The sequence below is a fragment of the Acomys minous genome (genome assembly GCF_964271855.1).
Source record: "Acomys minous genome assembly, chromosome: 5".
In the NCBI taxonomy this organism is placed as follows: Eukaryota; Metazoa; Chordata; class Mammalia; order Rodentia; family Muridae; genus Acomys; species Acomys minous.
The window spans coordinates 49,913,397-49,938,642 of NC_140494.1; the positions used below are offsets into that span (position 1 = coordinate 49,913,397).

The 25,246-nt window shown below is 35.2% G+C and overlaps 1 protein-coding gene across 6 annotated transcripts in view; it reads right to left on the bottom strand.

Annotated features, from left to right (window-relative positions):
• CDH12 (cadherin 12) overlaps positions 1–25,246 on the bottom strand; it is a 1,018,075-nt gene that overhangs the window by 886,547 nt on the left and 106,282 nt on the right. Inside the window, exon 5 of one of the 6 annotated variants that reach the window (XM_084781271.1) lies at positions 10,300–10,353. The exons of the other annotated variants lie outside the window; for them this stretch is intronic. The gene's annotated coding sequence lies outside the window, so the exon portion shown is untranslated. The remainder of the gene's footprint in view (positions 1–10,299; positions 10,354–25,246) is intronic. 6 annotated transcript variants of the gene reach the window in all.

The following is a 25,246-nucleotide window of genomic DNA, read 5'->3' on the forward strand; positions in this document are numbered from 1 at the left end:
TTCCAAATTCCAGAAAGAACAGAAAAGGGAGCAATGATGTGCCTGCCTGAAGATCCATAAGGGAAGGGCACTGTAAGATTCTGAAGTGTGAGCTGGGCAAGCTCCAGGAACATTAGAAATGGCAATAGCAGGTGTGTTTTCAAGTGAGGCAAAATTGCTACAAATCTAAGACCTGAAGAGAAGATATTTAGTTATTCCGTTTTATTGCCTCCTTACTTTACCCTTATATCTTTTCCCTTGGCTAATTGCAATTTGCACCTTTTCACTTAAATAAAAGTATAACACTAAGTGTAAATCTGAGTATCACACAGTTTCTACCTAATTATCAAACATAAGGCTAGGACCCCATATTTATAGCCATATGGCTTGAAATTAAAGTGGCTCCAGGATGACCCTGCTTAAAGCTGCTTTCTGAGGATGAAGGGTACATTAACTGGATAGTTCCTCAGAGGTGGACACTTGTCCAAATTAATTGTTTAAATGATATATTCATTACCATATGCTGAAAGAGTTGGCATACATCCACATGGTTAGGTATAGTGCTCAAAGGCATGTAAAATCTTGAATTACGTTTAAATAATCAAATTCATAAATGAAAATTTAAGCAGATAATTATGACTAGGACCAGGGTGAGATGGTTCTAATGAATGTGTAGGATTCTACTTGAGAAAAGATCCAAGGTGTAAAACAGTATCTCTCTTTATATCACACCAGGCTAGATAGGCAAAGAAAACCAGATCGCAGACAATATGAATGCATGTTTACCAATGGCATCTCTTGCTGTCTGTGGAGTGCAGAGAATGATGAACAAAGCAGATGTTAAAAAGGATTGGGGTAGGTTACGGAATGTTTCTTTCTCTGTAACATAATTTCTCATGTGCTTTGCAATTTAGGTTGCTTTAAACAAGTATGTATCATATATTTACACTGATCTTTGAAAGAATAATGCCTGTCTAATGTCTCCCAAATAAGTAATTATTCTATTCTTTCTGCTTTTCTAAACACTCAGACTATTTTCAATGTTTTCATTTTGCTCTTTATCTCAATAATCTGTTTTTGTATGAATTTCCTGTAATGTTAAGTAGGCTTCTTGATTACTACAGCTCTGTCTTTGAGACAATAACTTCATCTCATTTTCTCAGTGGATGCCTATGTATACTGAAGCCTGGCAGCCTCTAAGTTTTCTCTCAGTACCAAGGGTCATGCAAAAAAAAAAGTGCCCTTTCTGTCTACACTAGGGGTTGAGGGAAGAAAGATGGGGAAAAAAAGGCAGTAAAGTAAAACAAAAATCTATGACATCTCTAATAAGGCCTTTTGTTACTTATATCACCTCTATCCTTTGGATATATCCTGATTGTCTCCTTTCACTATGGAGTGATGTTTGCTGTCACATTTTATAAAAATCTATCTGCTCTTGTGCTACTTACTTTTGTGGGTGCTCTCTATGCACTGTGGATTCCTGGTATACATGACCATATAGTATGCAACATTGCATCTTCAGCAACAACCACAGTGCCTGGCAGGTAGTCAACATGTATCTGTACTATAGGCGCCTGAGATCTGAAATCAGAGCTTGTGGTAGTGTTTTTCACACTTTAATTTCAACACAATCTCTAAAAGGATTATATCATAAAGCAAGTTTTATGGTTCTCTGTTTTGAAGACACTCTGTGGACAAGGGAGTTTAATAATACATAAGACATATTTCCTTAAAATATACAGTTAACAGTTCAGAATGACTGTTCTTTATATTTCCAATTATAGCTATGATAAATAGTACAGAATGTCATAAATCCAATGTCAAGGAAGACCCAAAAGTCTACAACTGATACAAATACACACAAGTCCAAGCAAAGAAAAGTGTTTTTTTTAAGTTATATGGTTTTAAAAACCTCCATCTAGATGTCTTTCTAGATTACAATATACATAGATGCAGTCTTCAGCTACTGTGTTGCATGTCCTTATGACGCAGATGGATATCTATATTCACACAGGAAGCTGTGTGCTTGCATATCAATTATGACACCAAAATGAGGGTGCTGATGAAAATAACGGCTCTTTAAGGGAAAACTCTAAATATGATGCTAAATTTGTTTTTCTTCCCATATGTGTTTACATACCTTGAGCTGGATGTGAGCAAAGCATGCAAATCTGGTGCTTCTATTCCCACTGTATCACTGATGCACACAATTATTGTAAAATATCACTCTAAATGAAGTTTTGCTTTACAGGGGTGTCTCTTTAAATATATATGGTAAACAATGAAGAACACTTTATTGTAGATGACCAGTATAACTCAACATTATCTCTATAGCAACTCTGAGAAGTTCATAAAGAAGAGCATTGCAGTAAAGAACGTAATCACCAATTTTTTTTCTCTAAAAGGATTATGAGGTTTCCATCATACACAGGTTTATGTTTAAAAATGAAAAATATGTTTGTCACAGACAATTTCAGGATTTGTAAAGATGCAATTAGGAGAATGGAGTAAAAATAAAAACAATACTTGAGAGTTAGAGAGATGGCACAGTGGTTAAGAGAACTTGGTATTGGTAGAATCCAGATTTGATTCTCAGCACATATATGTTGGCTAACAGCCATTTGTAACTCCAGTTCCAAGGGAACCAGTGCATGCTTTTTTCTGACTAAAAGAAGGCACAAGTCATGTACATGGTGTGTGTGTGTGTGTGTGTGTGTGTGTGTGTGTGTGTGTGTGTGTGTGTGTGTGTATGCCTGCAGGCAAAAAACTTTACACATGAAACAAAATAACTCAGTAACAAAATTATTATGTAAACCACTTTCTCTACACAATGATTTAAACTTGTGTCATGCCAGTTTTACACAAAACACATGTCAAACACCACCCTGTGAGAAATGTAAAAAGTACTTTGTTTTACATCCCCTTACAACCTGTAATGAAAACAGTGAAGGAGGAGTAGTTAAATAGTTAACAGGGATACAAGTAAGAGTATGAACAAAAGCTATTATGAGTAAGTATGAAAATGTCGTAACAATGAGCAGGGGCATGCTAGAGGTAAAACCCAACCCACATACGCATGAGCCTGATGTCCTGAGTTTGATCCCTATATATGTGAAAGAGACTCAAGTCTACAAAGTTGTTCTTTGACTTCCAATCACCCAAATGTCAATCATAGACACACACACACACACACACACACACACACCAGATATCTACAGAGAAATTTTATAAATTAATTAAAATGTATGTAATGTCATGCCTGATAATATTTAATAAACATGCTAATTAAGATGTTTTAAAAAACAAAAGATACATGATAAGAACAGTAAACTGCTCTAGTTTCTTTATCTTTTGTTATCTGAAAAACTGTGAAGTGGGTACTTAAAACTATATAATGTTTTAAGACTAAGTCATGTACAAGATACAGTATTTTACTCTGGGATAACGGTTTGGTGAAATACATCTATTTGTGACATCCTGAAACAATACCTTAATAAGTGCTTTGGCAGAAGCCAATGCTAAAGAAAATGTTCTTAGTCTTACTGCTACATGTATAGTGGTTATAATTACAGCTTTTGCTTCTAACCTTGTTAAAGATCTTTGATTTCAAGTTCAAGTATAATGTTTTAGTAGACTCATTTCACTTCCAAGGAAAAACAGTGTCATACATAATTATAGAGGAACTCAGAAAAAAAGCACAAAAGGCAATCTGTGAGACTATAACAGATGTAGATATTCAAAATATTTTGTTCTTTTCTAAGTAGGGAATTCTGAAGTTTAAGTGACTGCTATGTAGGTACTGGAAAATAGAGAATAAAACTGAATATAGGATATGTCATGTTTAATTTCTGTCATTTCAATTTTCTCCCTTGAAGATGAAGAGATTACTAAGAAGTTACCAGCACCTGTTGCTCATCCAGTGAACAGGAGCTCACTTCTTGCACCCAAATAACGTGTTGAAACAATCTATAACTGCAGGTTCAGGTGATATGACTCTTCTGGTCTTCCAGGAAACCTATACTCATGTGTATATACCCACATGCAGACACATAAATCTACACAAATTATAAATTAAAAAAAATCTTTAAAAGTTCTTCATGTCTTTATAAAATTGATGTCCTATGAAAAAGTCAAAGTGAGCAACTGGGGAATGGATCAGTGTTGAAAAGCATTTGTTGCTTTTGCAGAGGACCAAAGTGCTAGAGCTGTATCAGTCTACAGTGAGCCACAGAGAACTGAGTCAAGCTCTTAGTAATCTGATGCCCCTCTCTGGCCTCCAGAGAAAAACACATGCATATTTACATACTAATATGCAGAAAAACACATGGAAAATAAAGTAAAATATATCAGCTGATAATGGATAATGAAAATATGGTACATACACAGTGGAATTTTATTCAAATCGAAGGAAATGGGAGTATTACAATATTCAAGTGAATGGAGCACTATAAAATATTATACTGAGCCAGGTTTGGTGGCGCTCACCTGTAATCCCAGCACTTGGGAGGCAGAGGCAAATGGATCACTGTGAGTTTGAGGCCAGCCTGGTCTACAAAGTGAGTCAAGGACAGCCAAGACTACACAGAGAAACCCTGGCTTGAAAAAACAAAACAAACAAACAAAAATTTTATTGAGTGAGGTAAATCAGTCCCAGAAAGACAAATGTCATGTGTTCTCTATTATTTGTGGAGTTTTGCTCTAAATCTTTAAATGTGAGTATATGGCTTGATGTTGTGACAGAAGCCAGGAAAGTAGAATAGAATCATGCTAGGAGGAGACGGGGGACTGGTAAGAAACTCTAAGGTGTGGGCTGGACAACACAGGTGGATAAGAAAATGTACTGTTCTTACAGAGATTCAGAGTTCAGTTCTTGGAACTTTGGCGTTTCCAAAGGCATGCAGATTTGTGTGAGATCAATACCAATATTCCTTTTTAACGCACATTTTAAAATTGAAAATAGACTATTTTCCCATATAATATATCCTGTTTACACTTTCCCTTGTACTCCTCCCAGTTCCCCCCTACCAACCTCCCATCTGGATCTACCAACCTTTTGTCTCTAGAAAACAAAGGGGCTCCTAAGGAATAATAATAAAGCCAGATAAGATAAACAAAATCAAACAAATCAAAATAGGACAAAAGGAACAAACATTCATTTTCACTCTTACGAATCCCATTTAAACACAAACCAGAAGCCACATTATATACACAAAGGACCTGGAAGAAAAGGGGGAAAAAGATAAAAGAAAATTCCATGACAAAATACAGGAAAAGGAACCTTAAAAGGTGCTGCTGAGTTTGCTTGCTGTTGGTAATCTACTGCTGGGCTTATGGACTACCCTTAAAAGTAGGTTCCCCAGTGAGACTGTCAGAGAAAATCAAATTTATTTTCAAGCAGTTATCTATACAAGATAGCTTCTGGGCTAAGGACTGAGAGTATGGCCAATGCTTTCTCTAGGATCCCATCCATGCAGACTTATTCAGGCCCTGTGCCTGCTGCCTCAGTTTCTGTGAGTTCCTATGCATGTTGGTCCTACTGGGTTTGTTGGTTTGTTTTTTGTTTCCTGGTCTTTTGAGACATGGTTTCATAGTGTAGCCTTGGATATCTTGAACTGGCTTTGTAGACCAGGCTAGCCTCAAACTCACAGAGATCTGCCTGCATCTGCCTCCCAGAGCTCTGGAATTACAGGCTTTGCTTCATTGTGCTCAGCCCTTTTGTGTTTTGAAGGTCTTGTTTTCTTGGTGTTGTTCATTCCCACAAGCACTTATAGTCTTTCTGTCTTCTCTTTTCAAAGTTCCCTGAGCCCTACTGGGAGAGATTTGATGGAGACACCTCACCTAGGGCTGAGTGTTTAAAAGTCCATCACTCTTTTCATAATGTCTGTCTGTGGGTCTCTGATCCGATGTTGCTTGGATGACCAAAAAGCTGAGACTAGATAGTCCATTGACCTAGAGTAAACTGAAACACCTTAAGGAGTGTACCAATAAAATGACTCCTGGTGAAATTTTGCTATACTCATTGATCAGTGACTTTCTCAGTAGCCACAGAGAAGCTTTATCCTATGGGATATTTCCTTGTTAATGCAATTGTATATCTGTACAAATCATTGAACCAAAAACTATCAGGTATTTTTAAAAAAAATGAATACTGGAAGAATACACCAAGGTCTACACCTAAGTTCAAGCTGTGATATTATGTCATACTAGTTAAGAATACAGAGCAATTTTTATTGTGAGCCTAGCCTTTAACAGCTGAGCTATCTCTCCACCCCTACAAGAAGACCATCAAGGTTGGTGGATCTGGACCCAAGATACCTACAATAAACGACTGTACCAAGCAAAGACGATGCATGCAGTAAACTTAGACCCTCTATTCAGATCTAGTCAATGGACAGCACATTGTCCACAGTTGTATAGAGAGTAGGGAATGCCTCTGATATGAACTCTGGTAACGACTATTTGACCACTTCCTATTGGTGGGGAGGCCTGGTGGCACTCAGAGGAAGAGGAAGCAGGCTATCTGGATGAAACCTGATAGGCTGTGATCATATGGTGGGGGAGGAGGTCCTCTTCTGTTACAGGCCTAGGGGAAGGGGATAGGGTGAAAGAGGGAGCACAGGGGGAAAGGGAAGATAGAAGTGAGGGGATAACAGTTGGAATGTAATCTGAATAAATTATTTAAATAAAAATAAAAGAAAGAATACAGGGCATAAGATTCCTCTTGAATTTTAAATTATTCTAGCTATTTTACAATGGCACTAATATTTAAATATTAACTTTCCTGGTTCTGTAAATTTAATCTTATAAAACCACTCTAAGTAGGTAAAAACCCAGGCTAGGCTTGTAGAGATTAATTTGAATATTTTTACAAATAAATATTAGAATTATTTGGGTAAGATGACTCATCAGATAAAATTCCTGCTCTATAAGCTTGCATGCTGCAGTTTGATTCTAGAATACCTAGTGAATGGGGAAATCTTATTCCATAAAAATATCCTGTGATCTCTACATATGTGCGCATGCGCTCACACACACACACACACACACACACACACACACACACACATGTATATATATATACCATCACACAATAATACATTTAAAACACCATTTCACCTTCAATACAATCTGACTCACACATTTGTATTCTTAAATAATTGCTTTAAAATGAAATATTTTTTTTTAATTTAGCAGAAATTGTTTTGTTGTATTAAAGTGCATTCTGTTAAACTCAAGATAATCCTTTAAATATAATTTGAAAACTATCTCTTCTGGAGAGATTATTGTATTTGATTCTGCATCTAGCTCCTTTTTTAAGAATAAAATTTCTAACAAATGTGAGGAAGATCTTAATAATATCCCTTATATTCACACAGACAGTTTTAGAAATAAAGTGTATGTGTTAGAGTCAGCATTTTTTACATTAGTTTGTTTTTATTGAGAGATGATACCTCATAACTGCTATGAGTATGTTCCTTATTTCACTTTCATCAGCATTTTCACACATGTATCAGATAAATTGTGGGGAAGGGCAGTACAACCTACAGGCTGGAAGTTTAATAGCAAGTGTGCTTTGAAATAGAGAAAACATAGTTGTCATAGCAACATAATCCAGTCATATTTGTGTTATTCTATTCCACACTAGAAATATTTTCAAAGCATCACAAAACTGTTTTAACTCATATGTGAGTGCAGTAGCCCGCTTTTAATATTAAATCTTAAGGTGGCATTAGTACAGTCTATAGTTACAAGTAGGAACAGGGTATCTCAAATTGATTCAGCAAATTCATCACTTTGGGAGACTTTTACTAAAATAATTTCTTTTGAATAATGTACAGTTGATTTTATTTCAAGAGATCTAAAGACAAAAAAAAATCCATAGTAATATTGTAAAAATCATCCCAAGGTTGACCAAATCTCTTTAATTTATTTCCCTGTAGTATTTCAGTGACTTTTATAATAATGGGAAGGTATTATAAGTCTTTTTAAAACAGAGAATAATAAATTTTCCTTGCATGATTATTTGTGAATGCAGACACGATTGTTCCAGTCTTGTCCTGTCCCTGTATCTACTATATGATAGTTGAATAATGTCTTATAAAGGTTATCCATTGTTATGATATCAAATTGTTTTTTATAACAAATATCAAGAAAAACAGAAAACGCTTACATATAAGAACATAAATAAGTATAAATTGGAAGTGATATCTTTTATTTCAGAAATACTATATTTTCTTTACTTGCAGATTACTTACCTTAGGAAACTATTACTACATTAATAATTCAAACATTCACATATCTATACAGTGTTCAATTAAAAATGAAGATTAGTAAGAGCACAATACAAAATAAAAAGAAAATATAAATTCACAAAAAAAAAGCACAACAAAGTGAAAGAACTTGAGTGTACAATAAAAAGCAATGTAAAATGTATAGGATAAAAATCAAAATTATGATATGGAAAGCCTGATCCTAAAAGGAATGTGATGTTATCAGAGGGTTTTACAGAAGGTCATGTGCATTTGGGAAGGAATAATGACAGCAGAGATAGAGGAGAAACTGGAGGAGGAAGAAAAGGTTGTACAGTTGATCAAAATGTATTATATGCATGTATGTGATTCTAAAAGAATATTTTTAAATTAATCCTTTTTGAATGTTTTGTTATGATTCAGATATATTCATACATATATTTTAATAAAAATTAATGATTACATAATATTGTAAACATGAATACATCTAACCATTGACCAACAAAGTAACTGATAATGGGAGAAATCCAAGCTTATGAAAGATACTACCTCCTATATTAAGCCTTTTAGAAAATTGAAGAATCATAATTCCTCAAATCATGAGAAATATTCAAAAGTACTCATTAAATGATTAATATTAATATCTAAAGACATATTTGTGAGGCAGGAACTACTGAGGACTTGCTTACCCTGTCTTGGCAGAGTTTGTCCATTGACACTGCCTGTATCCAAGCATGCACATTTTTAGGCAGAATTCTGTTTGTGGTAGAAACATGGACATTTTGCTCAGTGGCTTGTTTGCCACATTTGAAGCCATCTCCATGAGGAGGTTCTTTGCATAATCTTTATTTTTCATTAGTTAAAGTTACTTTTAAACTTAAATATACTCAGATCATGTTTTCTCCCTCCCCAGAGTTCTTTCAAATCCTCCTATCCTTTCTACCAAGCAAACTTTAAGTCTTTTCTTATGACTATAAACTCCCCTAAACCAAAAATACAAAAGAAAACCATACCACAAAACAAAACAAAATGACCAAAAAAAAAAAAAACAAACAAACAAACCAAACAAAACACCAAAGTATAACCAAGTGAAATCATACCCAAATATGTGGAGTCTATTATATGTTGGTCAACTGCCTCTAAATACAAGGCCTGTGGTTCATATATCAAGTGCCATTCCACTGGAGAAAGATGATCTTCCCTGTCACGGTGGGAATACCTGACTGTTTAGTTGTTAATATATACATTAGTTATTATATTTTTTATTAATTCATTCATATTTTTAAAAATATAACAAAATAAAATATATTAAGATAAAAGAAAAGCTATCACATTGAAGTTGGAGAAGCTAAATCAACAAAAGGAAAGGAGGCCAAGAAGAAGGTGCAAAACTCAGAGACCCTCTGAGGAGCTCCATAAAACAGTAAGCCTGAACCCATAATATGACTGTGGAGGACCCAGTGCTGAACTATGCAGGATCCGCGCACATTACTTCAGTCCCAGTGAGCTCATCTGAGCTTCGCTCTGTTGATCTATAGGGTCTTGTTTTCTTGTGATCTCCACGCTGTTTGGTTCTTACATTCTTGTTAGGTTACTCTTCTGTAGATACATACTCAGGAAGCAATAGTTCATATTTCCCCTGGCACTCAATTGTTCATTATTAAAAGACACAGGGAAATCAAATCATGGGAAGGTGGTGTGACACTAATCTTCTACTTCCATTACATTTGTAGAAATGTTGTTAAATATTTATCTGCAGTCTGCTATCTGTGCTTGAGGAATATTAATTCCTTTGTGTAGCGTCAAAATCAAGTAAGTATTGAGTGGTTTTTATGACTGAAATTTGTCGCATATTCTATATGTAGTTCAGATAATTCAGACAGGTTTATGCCTATTTTAGAATCTGTTATTGATTCTTTTTTAGATGATATTATATGTAATCATTCTGCATATAGGGTGAGGAGGGTGCAACTGAACAGTTCTTCAATTCAAAGACCTTGTTTCACTTTGAAAAGAGCTAAGATTTTAAGTAAGATAACCTCTCTTTACAAATATAATACAAATTACAGACCTGCAAAGTCCTTCAGCCAGTAAAAGAACTTGCTGGTGAGTCGATCTACAATATCTGCATTAGGACAGAAAAAGATTACAGATGCCATATTCTGTTGCAAACCTACACACTCATGTATGTAGACTGTGTAACAACCCCATAAGCATATCTTCTGCACAAAAAGTCATCAAAATCAGTACAAAGCCAAACCTTTTTAGATTAAAACCTCTGGTTTCCTTGCTGCACTAGTAAGCATCTCTGTAACACCTAAATGCAATGTGACTATTCCATAATATAATATTTTAATTATGGATAAGACATTTTAGAAATCATGTGAAACTAATTCTAGTGTAAATGAGGAGATATTTAATCTGAAAAAATATTAAGGAGATAGTATTTAAGGTCAGATGCATACATTAATTTGACCAGATGTATTATGTATCAGATGTATTTTACTATGTAATGATAAATCTACTAGAAGGAAAAAATCTTTGTGATTTTCAGTGAAAAAGAACAGTTTTCTTAAATTCATGGAACATATTTGGTTTAGACATTGTTATTTAGAACAGGAGTTGTTTGAAAACCCATAGCAGCAATTTTGATTAATTGGTTGCACATTTATTATGTTTGTATGTATAGATTTAAGGCAAATTTTATGACTGGGGTTAAACTATTTCTCTAATTTCTGTTGCTATTATTTATCCTATCTTTAAGAAAAATTGGTTTAGCAAGGCATGGTGGTAATTTCATTTAACCCCTGTACTTGGGAAGCAAATGCAGGTGAGTGTCTAGGTTCCAGGCTCCTCTTCCCTAAGATCAATTTTGAGACTGTCAGGGCTACACAGAGAAATCTCTTATTTATGAAAGGAGAGAGGCTGAAAGGCATAAGAAGAGAAGAGGAGACAGAAAAGAGATAAGAAAAAAATAAGGAAGAAAAGGATGGAATAAGAGGAGGAGAAGGAGTAAGGGTAACATGGAGGAGGAGGAGGAGGAGGAAGAGGAGGAGGAAACATTGGTTAGTAAATATAAGAGTAAGTCAACTCAAATTGAGTTAAACAATGTCCCTCACCTCCCACTTTTAATCAGAAAGTAGTAACTGGAGGATGAACCAACTATACGAGCTGGAGGTGCAGTAGTTAAAGCATTCTATAGAGTACCATCAGTCTCCATTTTCTCCTAGCTCCAGTGGATGTAAATAGAAGTTTTCAGGTAGCGGTAGCATGAAGTTTCTTTCTTTTTTTAAAATTTTATTTTATTAATTTATTCATATTACATCTCAATTGTTATCCCCTCCCTTGTATCCTCCCATTCCTCCCTCCCTCCCATTTTCCCCTTACTCCCCTCCCCTATGACTGTGACTGAGGGGGATTTCCTCCTCCTGCTTATGCTCATAGGGTATCAAGTCTCTTCTTGGTAGCCTGCTATCCTTCCCAAAGAAGACACAAAAATATTATGTACTCCTGTTTCACAGATGCCCTATCAACACTATGTTTTTTTGTGTGTCACGGTCATCTTTTCACCAGATATCCAATTATCCACAGATATCTAGCTTGAATGAAACAATAAGACTTACACCACCAGCTGGACGCAAGAGAAATTTCCTGCAGTCTGACTACTTCAACACTGATTATCAGCTCTTCCTGGGTCTTGAGACGATGACACTTCAGAGCATCTCTATCATTGTCCGGTTTCTGGTGTTTATTCCTACAGAATCAGGCTAACACTGCACCAGACACCTTTTCTTTAGAATCCCGAGTCTATCTTTAGAATAAGTGGTTCTAAGCTTCCATAGTCATTTGAGGGAAACACCACATCTCTGTACACACACACACATGCGCGCGCGCGCGCACGCACACACACACACACACACACACACACACACACACACACACACTGAATATGCATTATTCTTTTTTATGTTACTTCTCAATTGAACCCTGACTAACATATACTACTAAATATTAATGTTTATGAGACAAGATTCTTGGATATAAAAAGCAGTATGAATATAATAAGTTTGGCAGAATTGCTGTTAAGAACGTGATCATATTGTACTCTTTTCTATAAATATAAAGACAAAATGTTGGATCTTCAGTTAGGAGACATTACGAGGTTGCAAGTGCCAAGAAGTATTTTTGGTAATAAAAATTCTTCAAGACTATTACACATGAACTGTTTTAGTTATTTTACTCATACTTCACAGTTATTACATACTTTAAAATATTAACTCAATCATATTTTTATATTAAATATATATTAACTTATATAAAAGACAGTGAGTCAATTTAAAAAGACTCTATCTGCCTTAATAATTTTTATTTCTTCTTCATAAAAATTACATAAATCCATATTAAAAACACCCAAACCTTTAATGGCCAATGCTTTTTAATACTAATTATAACTAAGGATTTGCTTAATAGTCTTGAGTCAGCTAAGTTTTTTAATATTGTATAGTATATCCAACAGTTTATGAAGCCTTGTTTTCATTGTTAGAAATGTTTTTGTTTGAATTGTGTTTATAATCCTTCCTTATAAGTATAATTGGGGGGTCAAAGCTTATATATAATCTTTAATATTTTGAATATAAAATCATTAACTGCTTTCACAAATTATAAACACTTACTGTTATAGCCACTATTATAGAAAAGGAACTGTGCCTTCAAACACTAGTCAATCATTTTTATTAATATTGCAAAAATTGACTTATCATCAAAAATACTGATTAACTTAAATATTGTTAATTATTATTTCTTACTATAATTTTAGCTTTATGATTTTTTATTTTTAGCATTTGTTTTAAGGTGACAATCTCCCTTGTTTATAATTAATGGATATTGTACAGGGACAAATCAAGCATCACCATAAACAACATGCATCTCTATGAGATTTCAACTAGTGAACGATACATTACTGTGGTGTTCTCAATTCCTGAATTAAACAAACACCCCTCTGCACTTGTGCTTTTTACCTTTGTTTCTCTTCCAGGCTCACAACCAGTTAAAACATGTATTACACGTCACTAAAACATAAGTGATATGCAATTGTACTATCCCTGTTGTCAGAACAGAGCACTGTCACACTTCCAATTTATTTAATTCATGAGAAGGTAAGTTATTTTGATTCTCTATATACTTGACTAGACCTGTGAAAAATAGTGCATACCTCATAGGATGGTTATCAGAATACATTAATGTACATATGTGGCAACTTTGGTAATTATATGGTACTCATTTATCATTGGATAATTGAATATTAGTGAGCAAAATATATCTGTGTTATCTTTGTTATTGTAAGCATTAAATATTTATACGTATCAGACACTTTCTAGCTTGTTACATTTTCATTAAGCTCTCTGTATCTTTAATTTTGCTCCACAATATGATCAGCAATTCAGTAGGTCAGGGCCTTCTTTCTATTTGCTCTCAAATATGCATTTCTGTTCTTGTATAGATGGATATTATAATAAATATACTCAATATCTCATTTCAAATGTGGAGCAAATAAGCTCATAAATAAGCATCTTGGTGGGACTTTTAAAACTGGAACAGGTGTTAAGGACCAATTTGTGAATATCTGACATGTTTTTAAATTTAAATCTCTCACCTAGAAACATCAAATTTAAAATGCAGTGCTTAAATTGTGATTCTAGCAATTAAACCAGGTTCTCCTAATGGCCCAGCCATTTAAAAGGTCAAAAATATTTACACTGTGTGAAATTTAGTAATTGAGCTATGTGTGAAATATAATAATTGGTTCATCTGTCAATTAACAATTTCAGCAGTCAGCAATTAATTTTTCCAAAGCACCACCACCATGTGTGCATTGAAGAATACAATCTGTATCTATGAAGCTATATCTTAGCTGAGTGCTATCTGAAGAAGTCATTTAATTGAAACACAGGCCAGCATACTACAGGACTTTCTTTGGCTAATTGTTCTTCAGAGACTGGTGGTATACTACTATTGCTCTTCCAAATCTCACAATATTAACATTAAGTAAGGTCGTGTCCTTTCCTGATGAGGAGTGGAATTAAAAAGACATAGGAGAAAGACCACTGATCAGTATTTCAGTATATATATATCTGAATATATAATGAATATATATAATGAAAATATATAATGAATATATATATTATGACCTAGGTATACATGATCTAGGTGGAATTAAATACCTGGATTAACGTGTTATCTGGATGGAATACTGGCAGGCCCTTAGTACCAACCTTTAATCCCAAACAATGTAGGCAATGTTTACTTTGTAGAAGAAAGGAGTCTTTTGAAAGTGATGTCTAATTACGGGCAGACAAAATTACAAATCAGAGCAAGATTTGACAACTGAGTCAGAGATAGCAAAAGTCCAACTCTTAAAAAATAGCAAATGAGTGTAGGATAAAGGAGAGGGAGAGATTATTCACCTGATGTAATTGTTGTCACAGAGGCTTACTGCCTCAATCTACTAAGATAGTCTTGGAAGCTCCTAGTCTCCATAAAATCTAATCTAGGCCTAGAATATTTTCAGCCTCTGATATTTAGTGCTGAACAAATCCACCATTTCTAGTTTTTCTTATTTCTTTGTTGTTGTTTTAACTCTGGTTGGCTGGTTCAGTTTAGTTCTTCTGGCCCATACTCCTCTCCTGGCTGACTGATTCAATTTGACTTCTCTCTCTGCATTTGACTGAATTGGTCAGCTCGACCTCATACTAATTTTTTCAATGTGTTCTAATCTTCTGTTTTATTTTCATTCTCTGGCTCATTCTTTCTTCACCTGTTTCTAGACTGTTCTTTCTTTGATGTCTATCTGTGAAACTCTCCAGGTAAATACTGCATCAGAATTCCACAAATTGACCTGCCACAAACCCAACTCTACTGAACTGCCACTCAACTCACTGACCCAACCACACCTTCTGTAAAGAGCTGACTAGAATTCAGAGATCTGCACGCCTCTGCCTCCTGAATGCTGGGATTAAAGGCATAAAGCACCCCATCTTGGTTTAAACTTTTCTTCACCTAAAACTTGCTCTATACCAGGCTGAGTCTCTGTCTTTTGGGATTAAAGGAGTGTCTGTACTGAAGTCATGTTGTTGAGTTAAAATTCCTCTACATAGCATAGGGTACAGTAGAGAAAGAGGGAAAAAGACAATACATCAGAGTACAGTAGAAAGTTCAGTAGAGGAGACAGTACAATAGAGTTGAGTACAGTTCAGTACAGAGTGTTAGGTCCAGTTCTATTGAGGTTGTGCAGTTCTGTGCATTTCAATTCATGGAATTCAGAAGGAGAGCAATTCAAGCAGAAGCTGAGAGAAGCCAGTTTGAATAAATCAGCTTGTAGAGGAGTTCAATTCAGAACAGCTGAGTTGAACCAGCCAGCCAAAATTCAGAAAGAGCTAAAAAGGATGGGCCACCAAGACAACAATTACATGAGACAAATAAAAGTTACTTTTACAAGGACTATATTTAAAACCATTGAACTGTGTTTCAAATTTACATAGGAAGTATAAATGTCTACCAATCAATTTTGAATGTGAAGGGCACACAGATTACAACCACAGCAATGAACTTAATTCTTAACTCTTATTCTCTTAATTAACTTGTCCTTTAAGATATCAAATCAATATTCTGTCATGTTTTATGGGGAAAACCAGTAAAATTTTCATACTAAATGTAAAAAAATAGCTTCAATAATTACTTTTTATGTCATCAGTGATCACTAAATAAAAACAAAATATATACTGATTTTAGAATAGACAGGCAGTATCCACCTCCTCATTGGAGCTGAGATTCGTTGAAAATTCATAGACATAACATATACAATTCTGGGAATAGGTTAGACACAGGAGGAACAATGCAACTTACTTTCATCCATATTCCTCAGTGTCCACATCCATTTTTCTATCTTAGTTATTTATAGATGACTAAATCAATGTACTATAACAAAATAATTACTCTGAACATAAGGTAAAACTCAACTCTCTAGAGTATACAAACTATAGCTGTGAAAGCCCATTTAAAATTATTGAAGGTTATCTATCAGACAGATGCCTTACTAATAATCACATGCATTATCTCTACTGTTCAAAACTAATGTCCAAATTAGCTAAAATTACTAAATTTGGCATTCTCTTCCTTTAACAAACATTTTTAATAATTAAAAATGAATAATTGGGTCCTTGGTCTCAAATTTTTAATTAGAATATATGAATAAATGTTTCTGTTGAGTAATGAAGTACAATCTGTAATTTTGTGAAATTTTTAATGAAGTAAGTAAATATCACTTTTATGGGTCTTCCTTAAATATATATATATATATTCCCTAAATGGGTGGGTAACTGTGGGAACAGGTTAGGAATATGCATTTCAATTTCTTATGCTTTGGTATACCAAGGAACATTATTTTTCTTCTAAACAAATAGGAGTATAGTCGTACTGTTCTCTTAAATAACAGAATATAAATATCATATAACCATTAAAAGCAGAGTTCATCAAAGTCCAAAATATTTGCCATTGTATTAGCCACAGGGGGTGGAGGAAAACATCAGCTAATATTAAACAGAACACCTGTTTGGTCACTTTTTAAAAATAAAATGTGTACCAAACATGAAGACAGAGATAAGGAACTACTATTCTAAGAAAATTCCTACAGTTTTCTGTACAGCTCAGGAAGTTATTTCCGGTATTCTGATGAGTTCACTTAAATATAGGCTGTGGTACTCCAAGTCTTCAGTAGTGGAAATTGTGGTGTTGTAAAGGAAGATGATGGAAAACTCAAGACATAAATGGCTCTCCATTTATGGTGATGCAGAAAAGTTCCCCAAATATAGATGACAGTGTCAGAAATGGAAATCAGGACCCGCCTAAAGAAGTACAGCATCCGAGACCTGAATGCATAAAAGAAACAAACCAAACAAAAACCCAAAATGAAGAGCTAGTAAGGAAAATTTGACATGCTCGGTTCAGAATACTGTGTGAATGTGAACCAGGATGGTGGGAAAGGCTACATTCTTCATTCAAAGGCAGAATGGCACATTGTTAATGTCTAAAACATTTATCCATGGAGTTCAACAAAGACTGGATTTCAAGAGTCATCTTCTCATCAATGAAACTTAAGAGAAATATTACAAGAGCATGCTTAAGCTTAGTGGATGTATTGAAATCCCAGCAGGAATTACTGTGAAAATGACTCCTGCTAAGTCTGCTCATTAAAAGTGCTCTTTAATACACTCTGACTGTGGAAATGAACAAAACAAAAATATTTCCCTGAAGGTTCCAGTAAGCAAGGGATAATTTAGTTTATTTGCTTGTGATTTCTTACAGCATAGCCTTTTTATAACAACATTCGTACCTTTGACAATGAGTAATTAGAGAGACACGCATGAAAAGATATGAGAGAAATGCAGTTGATTTGAGAAAGCAGGCTGCTGTTCCAGACACAGTCCCTTCACAGCAATGGCAAAGAGTAGCTAACTGAACAATTTTGGATTTGGTGAATGAAATCGGAGCAGACAACGGATACACTGCCAGGTGAGTTTTAATTTACCAGCACAGATTGAAAATTTGTTCTGAAGCAATAGGGTCTGCAAAGCACAGACACATGAGCACTAGCACTTCGAGGGAATGAGATTCATGTCTAAAGATCAGGCAGAAAATGAATCTGGAAAGGTACATAGAGATCCAATGATGTCCTAGTGTCTTGGCTGTGGAATGGTTTACGAGGGTTCAGAAGTATGTTTTATTTTCTCTAAGAATAAAATCACATAATTGAAATATTAAGTATTTCCCAAAGTTGTCTTTTGTTAATAAACATTATTTTTTAAGGATTGTTCATTCTAATTGCTAAAACACAGGTCTAGAATATATTAAAAAGGCAGATTATTTACTTCCATTATAATGAGATAAGTAATGTTAAGTAAAATCAAATGGCTGATACTGTGTACATTAAGTTAAATATCTTAGAAAATATGATTAGTGGCTTGTAGGTCTTTAAATATTTACTATGTACATCATATACTACATCCTCCAAATATTCATGAATTTAAGGAACAAAACAAAGTCTATCATGCTGAGTCTTCTTGACCTTTTCCTAGAGGTACAATATCCAAGCTCTAAGACTAGCCTGAGTTGCATATTAGTCCTCTGGTTCAGACTGACCTGACTGCCTGCACATAGCCCTCCCACAGCACCCTAAATCACAAGGTCCAGCTGCTTCACACTTCCCAGTTTGCTGAGCCATAGCTGCGGTATCAGAAGCTCCGAAATTTGCTATGGGCACACATCATATGTGCCAGCCCAGCTAGAAGAATCCTTCAGATTCTAGCTGGGAAATATTGCATTCAACCTGCAGTCCTCATCTTTGTAGCAATCCTGTGCTCCAGTGAGGCTGAAGAGTTGGCTTGATCTTAGTCTGACTATACTTTCCCCAATGCTCAGATCTTGCATTGGTTGCACATCCAGAGCCCAGGTACACTCCGTTGAGCCTGGCCTTCTATTCCAAAACTCCATTCTTGGCTTTGCTTCAATATTCTGTTCTAGTTTGAAAGAGAATGGTTCCCATAAGGTCAGATGTTTGGAAACCTCATCCCCAGATAGTGGAACTCTTTGGAAATGATTAAGAAGTATAGAATTATTAAAGAAGGTGTGTGCCAGAATATTTAGTAGTCCAGCCTTCCAAGGCCACTGTTGGAAGGACGGTACTGTTTGAGGTTGTATTCCTCCCAGTCCAGATAGGCATCTTAGTCTTAGAACTTGGATAGTGTACCTCTAGTATAAGGTCAAGAAGCCTCAGCATGATCAACTTTCTTTTATTCTAGATAGCTCATTATTAGGGGCAGGACTCCCTCTCCCCAACAGGGCCTCCTACTCTTTGCCTGACTTCATCTGAGGAGTGTCTTTAGACATATATACGACATTTAATATATGGCCCTTGACACAGTTTCCTGCTAGTTCTTCCCTTCCTGTACCTATAGGATAATTAAGTACTGTTTTCTTGTTCAGGTGATAAGAGTGTGGTTGTAAATTCAAAATAAGCATCCTTAAAGTACCTGGTTTCAACCAGTTGTGTACACCTATACTGCAAGCCCGTACCCACCCTCTAAGGAACATATACCCTTTGTTCTCCCTGATTAAAGTTGAACTATTTTCTGAAAGTGGTTCCCAGACTGTTTGAGCTCCTTCCTGTTTGCTGCCTTCCAACCTCTGTACCTTGACTTCTGGCTGGCCTGCCTTATTGGGCTAGTGGCCAACCCACTCCTAAATCCCCAGACTAGGCTGATTCAAACACCCTGCAAGCCAGCACAGTCTATGATCCCCACCTGCATCATTCCCAGCTTTCATATTTATCTCCTGTGGAACACAATGAGTCCAGAGAAGATATATTCATAAATTGTATGCTATTAAATTTGAAAGGCTAAAATAAATAGAGTTTCTAGATTCATCTAAACCAAGAAATTTAAAACAAGTAGATATCAACAACAGTTGCTAAAAAAGTCAAATAACAATAAAATTGTATATTCTATGCCAGAGTATGTTTCAAATATGTAATCTATATTTTTGGTTTCAGAGAGGTTACAGTTAAGAGAATCCCTACAGGATCAGCTAGCTAACTTTTTATTTGTAAACATTGTTTTGAGACCGAGAAACAATAGAGGTTTTTGAAGCTGGGCAAAAGAGGCCATGAGCCTATACATTTCAGGGTGTGGAATGTGATAGTGTAAGTGAGACTGGTTTCCTGCTCATATAGGAGGGAAGAACTAGCAGGAAACTGTGTCATAGGCTCATATATTGGAATACCTGGTTCTCAGCTGATGAAAATGTTTGGGAAGAACTAGGAGGCACAGAATTATTAGAAGTGTGTCATTGCAGGCACTTTGAAATGTCAAAGATTCATATTATTGCCAGTGTGCTCTCTGTTTTCTGTTTGACATGTCAGATGTGAGCTCTCATCTGTTCCTACCACCATGCCTTCCCTCCATCATCATGGACTGTAACCCTCTGAAATCATAAGCCTGATTATATGGTTTCTTTTTTTTTTTTAAGTTGCCTGAGTTGTAGTGCTTTATTACAGCATTAGAAAATTACTAATTAGACCTCTAATCAAACGAGTTTAGATTGTATCAAGTTGACCAAAACTTAACCAGAACAGTTGACATCTTGAGAACTTGTCCCATATATATTACTGTAAGTTATTATTTTCCTTTCTTGTTCATCCTAAATATGTAATATTAATATAAATAGCACAATATTTATATCATAATAACCATTCCAACTCTTTAATTTAAAAATATGTAATTTATTCATTAATACATTTCATTAAATCCAGATTGTTATCCCATTGTGTGTTTCTTCCCGTTCTCCCCCTTCCCTCTTCTGCCCTACTCCTTTCTCTTAGATCTCTGATGGGAGGGGCCCTCCTCCCCCACCATCTGGCCATAGCCTATAATGCCTCATCTAGACAACTTTTGTAAGTATGACAGTCTTTATAACTTCCCAAACTTTAAACTTTAATTTATTTAAAATATCCAACTTTTTTCAAAATTCAAAGACTCCTTGAAATATTGATATTTCTCTAAAATACCCACAGTCCTCTAAAACACCGGTTCTCTCTAAAATCACCAAATTATTAAAACTCCAAAGTCTCTTTAATGCTGTAAAAATTTCTACAAAATATGAAAGGAAATATAAGAATATAAACAAAAACAAAATAAAGAGTTATTAAGTATGTTTGGAGGCACTTGACGAAAATGTATTGAATGAAGTGAAATGAAAAGTAAATGAAATGAAATGAATGGAAGGAAATGAAGGAATAAAAGAAATGAATTGATTCAGAGGTGAAAGAAATAGCAAGATTCCTCCCCACTGCCCCAGTTTTCTAGTAATTGAAGGCTTTCATGTGACATGCCCCTTGGGCTAATATGCAGATATAAGTGAGTATATACCATTTGAATCTTTCTGCTTCCTGGGTTAACTCACTCATTATGATCATTTCTAGCTCAATCCATTTATCCATAAATTTTGGGAATTCCTTGTTTTTAATAGCTGAATAGTATTCCATAGTGGGGAGGACATCCTATTGGGACTCTAGATGAGACAAGCATGGGAGAATGGCAAAGTAGAAGGATCCAGAGGGTCCTAGAAACCTACAAGTAGAACATTATGATAGGCAGATTTGGGCCCAGGGGTCCCGCTCAAACTAAGGCACCAGCCAAGGACAATACAGGTGGTAAACTTTAAACCCCTACCCAGATCTAGCCAATGGTCAGAACATTCTCCACAGTAGAGTGGAGAGTTGGATATGACTTTCTCACATACTCTGGTGCCTCATATTTGACCATTTTCCCTGGAGGGGGAGACCTGGTGGCACTCAGAGGAAGAATAGCAGGTTACCAAGAAGAGACTTGATACCCTATGAGCATATACAGGGGGAGGAAATCCCCCTCAGGAACTGTCATAGGAGAGGGGAATAAGGGGAAAATGGGAGGGAGGGAAGAATGGGAGGATACAAGGGATGGGATAACCATTGAGATGTAACAAGAACAAATTAATAAAATAATATATATCTTGGAAAAAAAGAATAGCAAGATTCTGGAAAATTTTAAAAATTATTAATTTTTACAAATATATTATAGTTTACACATATATACAATAAACTACTAATAGCTAGAAGAACCATTACACAATCATGAATTATATAAATGTTACATTCTTAGTGTTTTTGGTTATTTGTATTTGACAGCCTTGTAGAAAACATCTTTCCTATCTTGGTGCATCTAGAATTCTGAATGTAAATCATTATCTATTGTAACTTGTCATTATCAAATTAAAACATCTATCAAGATATAAAAATATTTTAACCCCCAAACAACTAAGTTTAATTGAGAGAGGATTTATGTAATAAAACCTAGTGTTTTCCTCTTGAGGTTATTGGAAATATAAAGCAAGTAACAAACTTTTTATATGATGACTATTATACAATATCTCAAAAATGGTGACCGTATCTTCTTATGAATTACATTCTCAGTACACATATGTTCGATTGGTCATTACAATACATAACTAACAATAACTATACATTCAATTATGTTTTATAAATAAGTTTAATTTAGATTAGTTCTGTAGGGGTCATATTAAAATTTGTGATACTATACGTATAATGTTTTGTCTTTAACTGGTATCATTACTCTCAAATTGTATAATCATTAGTATATTGTATATTATTTTCTGTACCTATTTGAAGATCCAGAAAGTTTTGATCATTCAAATACACTTGCTTCTAGACCAGGGTTTTGTGTTCACTCATATTTCTGAGGTTCCTTGAACACATTGCCAATTAGGAAATCTCATCTATTAATTTCATGTTATTTTGTTATAATATCTTTGTCATATTTTCTTCTAAAGAGTAAGATATATACTTATGAGTGTCATTTGAGTATTGATAATGTGTAGTTTAATATATATCAAGGTTTTTAACAGTTGACAGTCATCTCAACGTACATTTTATTTTTCATAGTTGTAACAACTTACATGGATAAACAAAAGGAGCTAACAGTTAGTGGATAGTTTAAGGTAATTACTATCAACTCACTGCAGAGATAGTCTACAAAAGGTTACTGATAGTGTGCCAGATATTAAAAATTAAACGCATTACATTACTATAACAGCTGCTATTTATTTTGTTTTTGCTTCACAGCAGGTACAATCAATATTGTTACAGGCATAGATTTATGAAATTTTCTCCATGGGTAGTCCCATTAGAGGGAATGTTTGCACTCAAACACACAGTTTCTTTTAATGTACATTAGTATAATACATTACAAGAAAAAGAAAACTCTTAATGTACCATATACTATAATAATTAAACACTGAATGACTCTAATAATTAAATATTCAAAAAAACCAGAAACTGTGAAAGCTGTATAAACAATGTGTCTCATGAATTATGATGCCATTTCCTTTTGCCTTTATTTCATGCATCTGCTAGTACTCTCTATGAGACTGACATTTAAATTCATTTATCAAACTCCCTATGGCACTGTTTTATGTTCTGTTAATGTAGTGATAAAGAAAGAAGACAAGATGTGTTGTGTCTTGAAGCTCACAAACATTTATGGAAGACAGACAAAGACAGTAATAAGCAGAACACCTCAATAAATGTGTCTTCTATATGGCTGAATGCCAGAGAGAAGACAGGAATAAAGGAAAAGGCAGCTTTGGATAAACTGTCACTCTTCAAGGGGCAAAATAGATGAATTAAGGAATAATGTATAACAAACTTGACAAATTCAAGAAACAAGGAAACACAAAAGGGAATAAAGTATTTACTGATAGTCCAATGGCTTAGAAACAGGCAGATCATAGGGCCCTGAAGACTTGGTAGAAGATCTGAGCCTCAGTCTAGATGCAATGCATATCATTTGTAATAGTTTCTACAAGGAGCTGATCATTTATGTTTGTTTTAAAATTAAATAAATTTTGTAATCTATGTGTTTAGAATCTTAATTGAGTAGATAAATTCTCCTTTGGTCCTCTACATTTCAATACTGGGAGAAACTACTACTTACTTATAAGTCTTAGTTATGTTATTAGTTTTCACAAAAATTTCCACAGTTAACAAATGATTGATGAGTTCAAAATTCCTGTTAACATATATAATCTTTCTATTGCAATTATTGTGCTTATTTCTTAATTTCCTCCTCTTAGTGAAAAGTGGAACAGCTGCTCATCATCTTCTATGGTCTTTTTATAAACTGGAAAGCTATTATTAAGTAGTCCTTACGTTCATTCTGCTTATGCACAATCATACAGATTGATGACTATTTGAAGTCAAAAGCATTGCAAACAACCTTAGTCTTCTCTGTGGCCAAAATAACCTGTCAATTATCCATCATCAGTCCAAAGAAATGAGCACCAAATTGTGAAGGCAATTCACTCAGTAAAAATATACCAGCATACAATTTGAATCTTTTGAAAATTGGACAAATAAAGCCAATGCACTGTGTAACGGCTCACAAAATGGGCACCACCATGTTTGTCAAGAGAATATTTATTTTAGTCAGTTCTAAAAATGGAGGTAAAAATATCAAGAGTGCATCACTTCTTAGCTACTACAGGTTTAGTGGAAATCAAACAAGATAATTGACAGACACAGACCAGGGTGGAATTACAGAGTAGTAAGGCGGTATACTGAGAATCTTCTTTGGAAAACAGAAATGTTCAGATGACAAATAAAATTATCAAGGGAAAGAGGAGACAAAGATGGAAATAGTAAAGTTAAAAAAATAAAGGAAAGTAAGAGCTATGAAAACATAATGCCAGGGTCAAAGGCTTAGAAGAATTCAGAGCATTTCCAGTCCAGCGACTCAATCCCCAGAGGAGACCGGCAGTAACCTCTTATTGCCGAGATATGAGGCCTATATGTGCCAGCCTTCTCCTTGCACTGGGCCACTAGGCAAACAGCAGCCTGAGCTACACCCTATCCTCCATGTAGTCCCAGATTCTAAGGGACCCCAGGAAAGACCAGGTATGAACCCTTGGACCACAATTCCCAGCCAGGCTTGTCCTCAGAGCAAACCTACCAGTGGAGACTCTTACTCCATATCCTGTGTACCTCAATTCTGGTCCAGAGCCCAGGCCCGAACCCCAAAGACCCGTGGAGCCATTTAAGAGAGACTAGTGAGAGCTATACTCAACAACCTACTACTGTATCGGGACCCAGGGCAAACATAGCAGCAGAGATCTATGCCGTCCTTCAGTCTCCTGAACATCAGTCATATCTGCATTCCCAGAGGCCTGGGGCTATCAGAGACCACCAGTTCCATTTTCTGGCCCACGACACACCCTTCATTATCTGACACCTGCCAATATCAGAGACAACCAGATGGCTAAAGACCAGCATAAATACACAAATAACAAAAGCCTGGGCACTATGGCAACACTAGAACCAATTGTCATATTACAGCAAACCCAAGATACCTGAACCC